Raw genomic sequence first — 13,047 nt, forward strand, 5'->3', positions numbered from 1 at the left:
TATAGATTGTGTTGGAGCTGAATTTGGCTGTGCAGTCATGGATGTAGAGGGAAAGGATCAGGGGAATAAGCACCCAACATTGTGTTGATGGTCAGCAAGGAGGAAGTGATGTTGCCAGTTCACACTAATCGGAGTCTGACAATGAGGAAATTAAGGAACAGAGTCCCAGATCTCTAAGTTTGATTATTAGTTTTGCTGTTATGATGGTGTTAGACACTGAACTGTCATCAATGAATAACAGCCTGATGTAGGTGTCTTTGTAGTCCAAAGGATCTACATAAGGTGGAGGGCCAGCAAGATGCCATTGTTGTTAATCAGTTTTGATGATAGGTGAATGGAAGTGATTCTGAGGCAGGAGTTGATTTGCTCATGAACCAACCTCTCAAAGCACAATCATGGGAGACATAAGAGACATAAGCATCACTGGCCGATAGTCATTAAGGCAGGTCACCTTGGCCTTCTTGGTGGCCACAATATGATGGATGTCCTTTTGAAGCAGATGGGGACCTTTGATCATAAGAGTGAGAGATCGAAAATGTCTGCAAAAATGCTAGCTAATTTGTCCATACATATTCCCTTCATATTTTTATTTCAGTAGGATTCTATTGAATAAAGTTGCCACATGATGCAGCAATTGACTATATAACCTTTCCGGCTTTCACTGAAAGAACTCAATCTGACAATTTTACACTTCACTAGACAGATATCAGTGTATCACTTCTTTGGAATACCTTGGCTAGTGACCCAGTTGATTTAGAACACATGTCCTTAGTATTACAAGTTGGATATTGATTGAAATAGCTTTCAGATATTTATTGATATGACATGGTGTGAATTGAATTGAATGAGGACAATCATCTGTGATGGAGGGTTTTCAAAAGGTATCCATGATGGTACATCTGGGTGAAGGTCATCAAAGCAAGACTCGCCATCAAAGATAGGGATATTCATGGATCCTTACCTGCTTAATCACGCAGTACTGCTCACAGTTGAATATGGAGCAGGGTTAAATCTTAAGGCCAATCAGCAGCTTTCATTTCCCTTTCCATGTCTCCCATTATTTTTGCCATGTGTATATCCAGCAGTTCCCTGTTTTTTTTCTCTCTATGGAGTGAGAGACCTGATATTATGTTTCCCCGTGGTTATTCTGTGGATATTTTCTCTTGAGGTTAAAAAAAAGATGCCTTTCTTTGGCAGCACATAGCATCTAACCATGTTGGCAGTAAGCCACCCCTCTGGGTTTGAATTTTAATCTAATGTGCTCGAGGTGTGATCATTTAGCAATTGCATATTGTTTTTTTTTTCTCTTTAGCATGGACATAATACTATGTTGTTCATCAGCATAGCACATGCTGTCTCAGTACTCCTGGTAGTTAGTGTTCTACATTCGTCTTTGAACCAGGGTTACCTACGAACATTGGAGTGTGCAGCTAGGCTGATTAGTCCCCAAGTGTGGTCTGGTGTTGAATAAGACCATGACTGAGCCTATGGTAAACTCAATTCTGCATTTCAACCCACTTACAGAAATCTTTCACTCACTTGTGAGTGAATTATAACATTCAAAGTCTTGGTTTCCACTTCCTTCTGTGGAAGACATTTCTAAAAACACATGACCCACTGAAAAAAAAAACAAAATTTATCACAAAAAGGAAAATCCTCTCCTTATTCACCAAATCAAGATCCCTCATAACTTTTGATATATTTCAATTATCATAGTTTTTAACTCCAGTGGTTAAAAACCTAGTCTGTTCCACCTTCCTTCACAAGACCATCTGCAGATCTGAGCTAATTCTTTAAAACCTTCTTTAACTAAGGAGGCCAACCTATACAAAATATTTCAGATCAGGTATAGCAAAACCATAGCAACCCAAATTTTGTATTTAATTCCCGTATAATTATTGCTCATGTTCTGTTTGCTTTCCTAATTGTTAATCCGCAAATTATCCTTTGTGTTCATGAGCTGGAACATCTAGATCCTTCTTACTATTAGAGCTTTGTTATCTCTCACCATTTGGATAATTTTGTTTCCCTCGGTTTAATTATAGTCCTGAGAGATAAGACACGAGATCATAAATTGTGTTGTTGGGGTTTTATTGATCCCCAGTTTTGGAAAACCAGTCCTGCTCTGAGGTCTACTCTATTTAATTTATTTTTTTCAATTTGTAGGGATTGGGGTTGATATTGACTTACTTTCCTCTATCTCTCTGTGTTCTGAGATGTTTGATGAAGTCTGTGTGTGACCCACAAGTCTGCCACAAGTGGGGTAGGAGGGGCTTGACGAGTTGGGAAAATAGATAATTTAAAAATTGATGCATCACTTTCACCATTTTAGTATTTATGCTGGGCATATTTGACAGAAAAGAATTTCCCAATGACAAGGTGAAATTTTATCTCCGTCATGTCTTTGAGTTGGTCATCCCCCTTCAATGTCATACATTGAACAACATTCAACAGACAAATTATTTCAGGGAAGGATCTTTCCCAATGTTGGCTCATTTATTCCCCATTGCAGGTCTTGTTGGGCAGTGGCACTGCTGGCTTTCTCCTGGTTATTGGGATGGACAATAAAATATTTTGTGGCCTTCCTGTTCTCAGTGCTACTTCCAAGTGCTTTTCAACATGGTTACGCAGTGATTGGCTGATGAAGAAGAGTGGGTGGTATCAGCAAGTTTCCTTCTTCATGAGCTACATAAATATCCGTGCATAATGTGTTTTGTATATAATGCGACCCCCCCCAATTATGAGGGGAAAAATGGGAAAATTTTACCCTGTGTATAATATGACCCCTCCCCTCGCCCGCCCGATTCGCGCTGCCATCTCTCTCCCCTCACCTGTGTGATTCGCACTGCCGTCTCTCTCCCCTCTTGCCTGTCTGAGTCACTCTGGCATCTCTCTCCAACCTTGCCCACTCGATTTGCGATGCCATCTGTCCACCCTCACCGGCCCGATTCGCGCTGGTGTCTCTCTCCCCCTTCACCTGCCCGATTCGCACTGCCGACACTCCCCCTCACCCACCCGATTCACTCTGTCGTCTCTCCCCCCCCCTCACCTGCCCGAGTTGTGCTGGTGTCTCTCTTCCCCCTCGCCCGCATAAGTTGCGCTGCTATCTTTCCCCCCGCCCCTCCCCCCCCCCCCCCCCCCCCCCAGTTACGCTACTGTCAATGTAGGCAGCTGCTGATAATCTTATTTATTGTTAAAGCTGGCAGAAAATTTTTTTAAAAATTATAACCTCATGTATAATGCGACTCCCTCTCTCTACTTTGAGCTCGAATTTTGGAACATTTTTTTTATCATTATACTCAAATATTTACGTTAATGTCGAGAGGATTCATGAGATTTGAAGTCAAACTTGAAACCATTGTTGAATCAAGAACAATATGGTAGATCTACTGTTAAAAAGCCCAGAGAAACATTTCATTTCCAAAAGATTTTTAAAGATTGGATGCATTTTAATGACAATTTAATGGTTTCAGAGCCACTGCTTCTGACACTAGCAAAACAATCTGCAAGAAGAACTCAGAGGGTGAGCAGCAGCTGTGTGTCAAAAAAAATTGTCTGTAGTGTTTGTGCTACAGAGCAAATATCGAGTCCAGTTGTCAACATGTTCATTCCAAAACCCACTGCTTTAAAGGTGCTCCCTGTTCCCGCCATTGGGAATTGGAAGTTGCGTTGCTGACTGACAGCTATTCATAATTTGCGCGTGTGGACGCTTACTTTGAGGGGAAGGGTAAGGTGCCCAGCACCATCTTGGCGTAGGCTGCTCTGACCACGCGTGCATTACAATCGAAACCAGTTCGCCTGAACACCAAACGTGCCAGTACAGTATTAGTTCCCGTTCCCATTCTGTAATTTCAGTAATTGTCCTTTCTTATCAGTCTAATATGCTTTTTATTGCTTTTGATGTCATACATCAATATTTCTTTTCTTTGGCTTGGCTTTGCGGACGAAGATTTATGGAGGGGTAATGTCCACGTCAGCTGCAGGCTCGTTTGTGGATGACAAGTCCGATGCGGGACAGGCAGACACAGTTGCAGTGGTTGCAAGGGAAAATTGGTTGGTTGGGGTTGGGTGTTGGGTTTTTCCTCCTTTGTCTTTTGTCAGTGAGGTGGGCTCTGCGGTCTTCTTCAAAGGAGGTTGCTGCCCGCCGAACTGTGAGGTGCCAAGATGCACGGTTTGAGGCGATATCAGCCCACTGGCGGTGGTCAATGTGGCAGGCACCAAGAGATTTCTTTAGGCAGTCCTTGTACCTCTTCTTTGATGCACCTCTGTCTCGGTGGCCAGTGGAGAGCTCACTATATAACACGATCTTGGGAAGGCGATGGTCCTTCATTCTGGAGATGTGACCTACCCAGCGCAGTTGGATCTTCAGCAGTGTGGATTCGATGCTGTCGGCCTCTGCCATCTCGAGTACTTCGATGTTAGGGATGAATGTTGAGGATGGAGCGGAGACAACGCTGGTGGAAGCGTTCTAGGGGCCATAGGTGATGCCGATAGAGGACCCATGAATCGGAGCCGAACAGGAGTGTGGGTATGACAATGGCTCTGTATATGCTAATCTTTGTGAGGTTTTTCAGTTGGTTGTTTTTCCAGACTCTTTTGTGTAGTCTTCCAAAGGCGCTATTTGCCTTGGCGAGTCTGTTGTCTATCTCGTTGTCGATCCTTGCATCTGATGAAATGGTGCAGCCGAGATAGGTAAACTGGTTGACCGTTTTGAGTTTTGTGTGCCCGATGGAGATGTGGGGGGGCTGGTAGTCATGGTGGGGAGCTGGCTGATGGAGGACCTCAGTTTTCTTCAGACTGACTTCCAGGCCAAACATTTTGGCAGTTTCCGCAAAACAGGACGTCAAGCGCTGAAGAGCTGGCTCTGAATGGGCAACTAAAGCGGCATCGTCTGCAAAGAGTAGTTCATGGAGAAGTTGCTCTTGTGTCTTGGTGTGAGCTTGCAGGCGCCTCAGATTGAAGAGACTGCCATCCGTGCAGTACCGGATGTAAACAGCGTCTTCATGGTTGAGGTCTTTCATGGCTTGTTTCAGCATCATGCTGAAGAAGATTGAAAAGAGGGTTGGTGCGTGAACACAGCCTTGCTTCACGCCATTATTAATGGAGAAGGTTCAGAGAGCTCATTGCTGTATCTGACCCAAACTTGTTGTTTTTCGTGCAGTTGGATAACCATGTTGAGGAACTTTGGGGGGCATCCGAGGCGCTCTAGTATTTGCCAAAGCCCTTTCTTACTCACAATGTCGAAGGCTTTGGTGAGGTCAACAAAGGTGATGTAGAGTCCTTTGTTTTGTTCTCTGCACTTTTCTTGGAGCTGTCTGAGGGCAAAGACCATGTCAGTAGTTCCTCTGTTTAGGTATTGTTACCATATTGAATGATTTTGTGTATTTTCCAACTAATGGACAACAATTAATGTATAGATGCTTGTAAAAACAGAACCCCGTTCATAATCTGGAGATGCACTGTATTACTAGTCCAAACCTCTAGATGACATATTCATTAACATTACTGGATTAAAGTGTAACCATATTTTAATTCTCAGATGTTAAATTAGACATTTAGAGAATCCAAATTTTGGATCTTTTACTGCAGTGAAGTAGATTGCATTTCTGATAATAATGTGTAAAGTCACATATTGAAATAAAAAAGACTTTGAAGAGGTTGTGTTTATTTCCTTTCTAGAGATTATCTTAGTTGAAAGGAATGGGAATATTCATTTTGGAATATTTGATCTATAGTTAAAAACAGTTGTGAAGGATTCCATTGTTATTTTCTAAACAAAGCTCCTTGAAAATTAATGTAAAGTTTATGCCAGTGTTGTTGGAGATGGAGAAGGTTGTAGGAGGAAGCTGGGTCTACCAAAGGAACCAATGCAAAGATCCACAGTGACTCATGATTAGTTTTAAGATAATGCAGGAAATGTGTTGTTTACTTGCATTAACATACCAAGGTGTGAATGTTGATCAGAGATAATTGACTACAGTACATTTGGTTAGGCAATGAAGAATCAATTGATATCTTTGCTGTAATTTTCATGTTAGCTCTTCTCATTCCCTTTCATAACTTTGAAGGGATATTCCTGCACACCCTGCAGAATGATGTAAAAGACCTGGTTCTGCTTTCCAACTGGAGTTATGGTGGATGCCTGGGAATCTCCACCCTGTTGATTGAAGTGCAAAATTGATGGAATTATGATATTCTTATTCTGGCAAAGGCATAAACAAGGATTTAAAAAAAAGAACTCAATTCTTTTCAGTGATTTTACTTTAGCCAATGTTGCTTGCTGTGGAAGCTAATCCTGAATATGTAAGGGATGCTGAAGGAAGGTTCATCCAACAGACTTTATTGTTTGATATACTTTTTTCCCTCCAGTGTTAAATAAAATCATTTGAGTTTGATGGTTATTTTGCTTCTAACTTTATCTCTCTTTTTTTAGGAAAGTAGCAGCTAAAGAACGGGACTGAGAAGAATAACCACAAAACAGATACAACGCTCAGTGTTCAAAGTTGACTTCACGTAGGGCGCCAGAGAACATTGGTGGCTAGTAAGCTGTGGAACGTAGCAATAGGATGTGGGCACTTGTGTGAAATTCTCTGTGCAGTGTATTTTCTGCCTTCACAGTGCTGTGTGGAGGTGTCAAGCAGAGGGCAGGCACAATCCTTGTTGGGAAGGGAGAAGGCAAAGAGATCATTTGGGGCCATTCTCCTATTGACTGCCTGTGGAGAGACATAATGACATTGAAAGATCTCCAGGGAGGAAGGTTACTTTCTGGATGTTTTGTTCAGAAAATGATACACAATGCCAGTAAAGCAAGAGAGAGCGAAAAAAAAATCCAGACAAATCTTCATGTATTTTCTTGTCTAATTTGTAATTTAAATGACACCACTTTCTAGGATGTTTGACATACACCATTCACCCTGTTTAACAAACGAAATATTATCTGAACACTCTGTGAATGAAGTGTTACAAATGAACTTAGCACCTTTGGTAATATGATTTGATGAGTTAAGTGTCATCATATACAGTGCCAATGGAAACACGATTACTGCAGAGTTAGCTGTGGAGGGCAGATTGTGATTCAACAGCGGCAGACAGAGGCAGGAGTATCCTTATATGCACAGGAATAGGAGAATTGGTTTCAGTGGATCCTGCTTTTCCCACTTGGGGGAGCTGCTGTAAACTATCCTGGAAGCAGGATTATTAAAACAAGCAGTTCTCTCACTGGAAAAACCTTGCATTCCTGCTGGATTAACTAGTTGGGTGGTTGGAGACAACAAAGAAAATAAGTGCTCAGTCTCAGTTTTGTCATTCATGCACTTCAGCCCATGTTAATTATTCATAGAATATCACAATACAGGCATTTCATCCCACAATGTGTGTTGACCTAGGCAAGCCTACTCCATAACTATCTATTATTTCCCCTTCCTCATAATCCTTTATTTTTCTTACATCCATATGCCTAAGATTCTTTTAAATGTCCCTCTTATACCAGGCTTTACCACCAACTCCAGCAATGCATTCTAGGCACCCACCACTCTCAGTGTAAAACACTTACACTGTCTCCCCTAAATCTTCCTTCACTCACCTTAAACAGATGTTTTCTGGAATTTGCTATTGTCGGCCCTGGAAATAAGTCCTGGCTATCCACCCTATCTATGCCTTTTGTAATCTTATGCACTTCTATTAAGTCTCCGCTGATCCTTCATCAGCCCAAAGGTAAAAGCCCAAACTTTGTCAACCTTACTTCATAAGACATGTTCTCTCATCCAGGCAACATTCTGGTAAATCTCTTCTGCACCCTCTCCAAATTATCTATATCCTTCCTGTACTGAGGTGACCATACACCGTGTTTGGTCTAATGAAAGTTTTATATAGCTGCAACCTTACCTCATGGCTCTTGAATTCAATCCCCCTACTATTGAAGGCCAACACATCATATGCCTTCTTAATCACCCTATCAATTTGAGCAGCAACCTTGAGGGATCTAGGTACCTGAACCCCAAGATTTTTCTGTTCCTCCACACAGTTAGGAATCCTGCCATTAACCACATACTCTACCTTTAGATTCTACCTTTAGATTCAACCTTCTAAAATGTACCAGCACACTTAACTGGATTAAACTCCATCTGCCACTTCTCTGCCCAACTCTGAATCCTGTCTATATCCTGCTCTATGACAACCTTCTACACTATCCACAACTCTTCCAACCTTTGAACCATCTGCAAACTTACTGTCCTACCCCTCCACTCCTTCATCCAAGTAATGGATGAAGAAGTGGAGCAGCACAGTTGGTACAGCAGTTAGAGCAACACCTTTACAGCTCCAGCAATTGGGACGAGGGTTCGAATCCCGCGCTGTCCATAAGGAGTTTGTACATTTCCCCCCGTATCTGTGTGGGTATTCCCTGGGGGATCCAGCTTCCTCCCACCATTCGAAATATTCCAAGGATGTAGGTTAATTGGGTGTAAATTGGGTGGCACGGACTCTGGACTGAAATGGTCTGTTACTGTGCTGTATGTCTACATTTAAAAAAAAATTTAAATTAAAAATTTTTAAAATTTATACAAACTACAAAGAGCAGGGGTTCCAGAACAGATCTCTGCAGAACGGCACTAGTTACTGACCGCTTGTCTACTCCAGGAAATCCATGCTTCCAATGGTTGAGGTTCTTAGTGACTGACCTCCGAGACCAGCAACCATCCACAACCATCCCCAGATGTATCTTCTCAAAATTAATAATAAGATTCCCTGGTGTGTCCAATTCAGAGCAACAAATTATTGAATTTCTGGTACGTCTTTACCCAGCCAACACTCACTCCTCTTTCCTTAGCCTCCTGTACACTTCCTATAACAGTTAATGCAAGACTGCAGAATACATTTGACCTTCCTACCAGGCATATTATAATGTTCTGAACTCAAAACAGAGTTCAATAATTTCATTTAAGGCCTCTCCCTCTTCACTTGCACGTCATCTGGATCACTTTCTTCTTCCCATTAACCCATTTTGCCTTGCATCTACATCTATTTCATTACTTCATACCTTCAGCCTCCCATCTCATCACCAAATCCTTTTGTTCTTATTGCACCCATACACCTGAACTTTTAATTTTTAGTATTTATTATATTTTTCTCTTCTTACGTGTTGCGTGTTTAATGTACCTGAAAGAAAGCAAATTCCTCTGTGCTTTATAAACCCTGTACTTTTGTTTTCTTGATGAAGGGCTCAAGCCCAAAACATTGGTTATGTATTTTTTATCTTTGCTATATAAAGGACACTGTTTGACTTGCTGAGTTTCTCCAGCTTTGGGTTTTTACTTTTGTTTTATTATTGCTCTACCTGCTGTACTTAAATATTGGTTCATTCACCTGGATATTATCCAAAATTAAGTATTTTGCTATGCCACTGTACACACATCACCAAACAATTCAATTAAATTCTGTTTATGTAGATGACAATAAACTTCACTTATTCTTTCCCTGTGTACTTGTTTCAAACTTGTTTATAACAGCTTGATCAGTGACAGATTAGTTTCTTATTCCACAGATGCTGTCTGACCTACGGAGTATTTTCAGGATTTTTTTGGCTCACTTTTCTGAATCCCGTTCTCTTCTTTCTGTGCTAAAAGCAATCTAGGAGCAGGAACTTAAATAGCACAATTATAGTGTCAAATCGCCACTTTATAGAGGAGCTGTGGACTTTATGTGCTTGTGTTCGAAGATCTTTGGTATATTTACATCATCAAAGACCAGCAAAATTATTTAGTTGTAAAAACATTTCCTCTTATATATATTCTGTATTCTTCAGTATTTCTATTTTTTCTTTCGGACCAGACATTACAAAATTGGTTAAAAAATATATTTACTTCCTGAAATTATTTTGTCACTTTTTACAGTTCTACAAACACAGGAAATAAGTATACTTCCCAAGTTATTTAAAGCTCTACCAGTGAATGTTCAGTCTATATTGATGTTTTATCATGTTTTGATAAAAAAACAGACACAGAAATTTATTCTATTTGGAAAATTTGATCTAATTTTATATTGTTTTCCCATCTTCTCATGTTTTCCTTCCTGGCACTAAAAAGGCTTGATCATATAGATGCTGTGAGTATTTCCTGTATCTCTTCATCAAAGAAGCAAAGCATTAGGTATAAATGGACTATTTTAGCACCAGTCCCATCACTTTTAAGTCCAGTCCTTTCTTCTGTCTAATGAGAAGTTAAGGCAGTTAAATATCTTAATGTTAAAATTAAAATTAAAATCTTGCCCACACACAAAACACTACTTCATGCACAAATATCCAACTGCTCAAGCAATGATACAGAATCACCATGGAGTCATAATCACGAAGATAGCTTTCAAGCAGAGAGTACGAGGCAATTTAACACAATAAACAAAAGTGTTTCATCAAATGAACGATTGCAAAATGAAATGCAAACTTCCAGTTGAGACACATAAGTCTGGATGACCTTCCTGACCTCTTTGTAGTATAATGGTACAATGAGGCCAACTGTAATTTTCTCACCTATCCTGGATTTTCCTTTCTGCTTCTCCAACCCTTCTGAGACTAAGATAGTCACCCTATTGCTCCCCTCTTCCCCCCCCCCCCCCCACAAGCGGGCTCAGTATCCACCCATCTCTTTCTCCCCCTTATCAGTCCCTTTGTATGTCTAACTTCCATTCCAGTTCTGCAGAGCTTCAGATGGTTGCACTATCCAATGTGCCAATCCAATCAATCATTCTCACAGCTGCTCATTTTCAAAATCTGATGTATAGTGGTTCAGGGAATAGAGAAAGCAATGGTTCCAAAGTCCCCTGATTCAAGAAAAAGGCTGAAGAAAGGTCACTTTTCTATTAATTTATTTGCTCCGTATCCCACTTGTCTGTTTGGTTCCCACACCAGGCTCTTTAATTCTGTAAAATGACTTACTGATATTGCTGATCTGTAAGAAATTTGGTGACTTATAAAGAAGATTGAAATTCTACTGGCAAACTGTTTTCAACCTATCAAGCCGATTGACTCCAATAGTTGAGTTGAAGTTTGATGCAGATTTTGTCTTGCTTGAAAGAAAGATCTAAAGCCCAAGAATTCAATGTAAAAGGGACTTTTCACATTGAGCTATATAGCACCCTCACTCACCCTGCAGACCAAGTTGGCATTCTGGGCTCGATCCATTTACCTTCATTTGGTCTATATCCTTCTACGCAACTATATATCTATCAAAATGCTATTTGAATATTGTCTTTTCACCATTTCTACATTTTCGTCTGGCAGCTCATTCCAGATATGGATTACCAATTGAGTAAAAAAGTTGCTTCTCATGTTTCTCTCAACTTAAACTGTGCCCTCTCATTATGAAATCATCTACCCTGGAAAATAAGACTATGAGCATTCACTTTATCCATGTCCTTCATGATTTTATAAACCTCAAAAAGGTCATCCATCAGCCTCCTATGCTCTGGGGAAAAGACACAATCTATCCAACCACTCTCCATAACACAAGCTGCTCAGTCCCAGCTACATCCAGATGAATATCCTCTGAATGCCTTAGATCGTAGTGAAATCCATCCAAGAGCTGGGTGACCAAAATTGCACCTAGTACTCCAAGTGTGGCCTCACCAATGCCTTGTACAGCAGAATCATGAGGTCTGAACTTTCGTACACAAATTGCTGGATGGGTCTTTGTGTGAATCTGGAACATTTGTGGTATGTTAGGGTTAGACGTCATTCATTCCCACAGCTCATTGTCGAGATTTGATGTATGTTGGCCCAGGGAATTGTAGCACCAGTGACCCAGGTTTGAACCTGGTGCTATCTGTAAAGAGTTTGTACATTCTTCCTGTGACCTCATGGGTTTCCTCCAAGTGCTTCGGTTTCGTCTCACCCTCCAAAAAATATCGGTGTATTTGGGGCATGGGTTTGTGGGCTGGAAGGGCCTGTTACTGTGCTGTATCGCTGAATTTAAAAAAAGCTGTTGTGGCTATAGGCACATCTAGGGTATGGCAGCCAGGGCACATGCCCTGGGCACCATTTGAAGGAGGGGGTGCCACTGTCCTTGCCTTACCCGCCCAATATCAATCTCCCAAGCCCAATGAAGAATCTCCATCTGACAAAAGAACTTTGATGTATGGGTACATCTGAAGTTCTTTAATGACACTGCCACATTTTGCTTTCTGATGGAAATATAGCTAGTGTCTGTATAAATGATTTGTAAACAGGCAATTAAAAGACCCATAAAGCTTATCAATTTGTTTCTTTGTAAAGCTAATTCTAGCTATGAATAGATCAACAAGCACTAAATAAAACAAGGAGCTCTGTGGCAGGGATCCTCTGTGATTGTGCAGTTCTTCGCGGGCTTTGTGAAGCACATTTATTTGTAAATATAATTGTCATCAAATTCGTCTATTTTATAAAATAAAATGTTTCTTTAGTTTAGCAAGAGTGCAGCTGAATATGTGACTATTCTTAAAAGGCTATTAGATTAATGGCAGACCTCAAAGTGTCTCAAAAAGGCAGTGCCCCAGGTTAAACTGCAAAGCAACTCCAACTGCCCCATGCCCATTATCTAACTCCCAACAGCCAACTGCCTTGACCTCACTGATCCTACCATATGGTAGGATCAGCAAGACTGAGGTGGTTGCATGTCAGGAGTTAGATGGAGGAAGCGGGCAATGGATGGAGCTAGGTAAGAACCCTACGTAGCCTTGTCCATTGCACCCCCTCCCCACACTACCAAGGCCTGACCTCCTTAGCTTCACTGAACTTACCGTATGGTGCCACTGCCCCTCCCTCTCCCCTGTTTCCCTCTCCCGCTCTCTCCCTTCTCTCTTCCAACCTCTCCCCCTCTCTCTCTCCCATTCCCTCACTGTCTCCACCATTCATGTTGGGAGTGTGCCCCAGCTGTTGGTAGCATGTAATTTTGTGTCAAACTCATTTCCTTGGGCCTTGGGATCCCTGTGCTTTGGAATTGTCCCGGGACAAAGAGAAAAAGAACCCCCTTCCCCTGAGGTAGGTGAGCCAAATTGACTGTGCCACCCCAAGGGACAAAC

At 41.3% G+C, this 13,047-nt stretch overlaps 1 long non-coding RNA gene across 1 annotated transcript in view; it reads left to right on the plus strand.

Moving 5' to 3' along the window:
- The window catches only part of LOC138753322 (uncharacterized), a 43,610-nt gene extending 34,201 nt beyond the window's left edge, over window positions 1-9,409 (plus strand). Inside the window, exon 3 of the long non-coding RNA XR_011351106.1 lies at window positions 6,434-9,409. This is a non-coding gene — a long non-coding RNA (uncharacterized lncRNA). The remainder of the gene's footprint in view (window positions 1-6,433) is intronic.
- Window positions 9,410-13,047: the final 3,638 nt, after the last annotated feature.

Source organism: Narcine bancroftii, chromosome 1 (genome assembly GCF_036971445.1).
Source record: "Narcine bancroftii isolate sNarBan1 chromosome 1, sNarBan1.hap1, whole genome shotgun sequence".
Lineage (NCBI taxonomy): Eukaryota > Metazoa > Chordata > Chondrichthyes > Torpediniformes > Narcinidae > Narcine > Narcine bancroftii.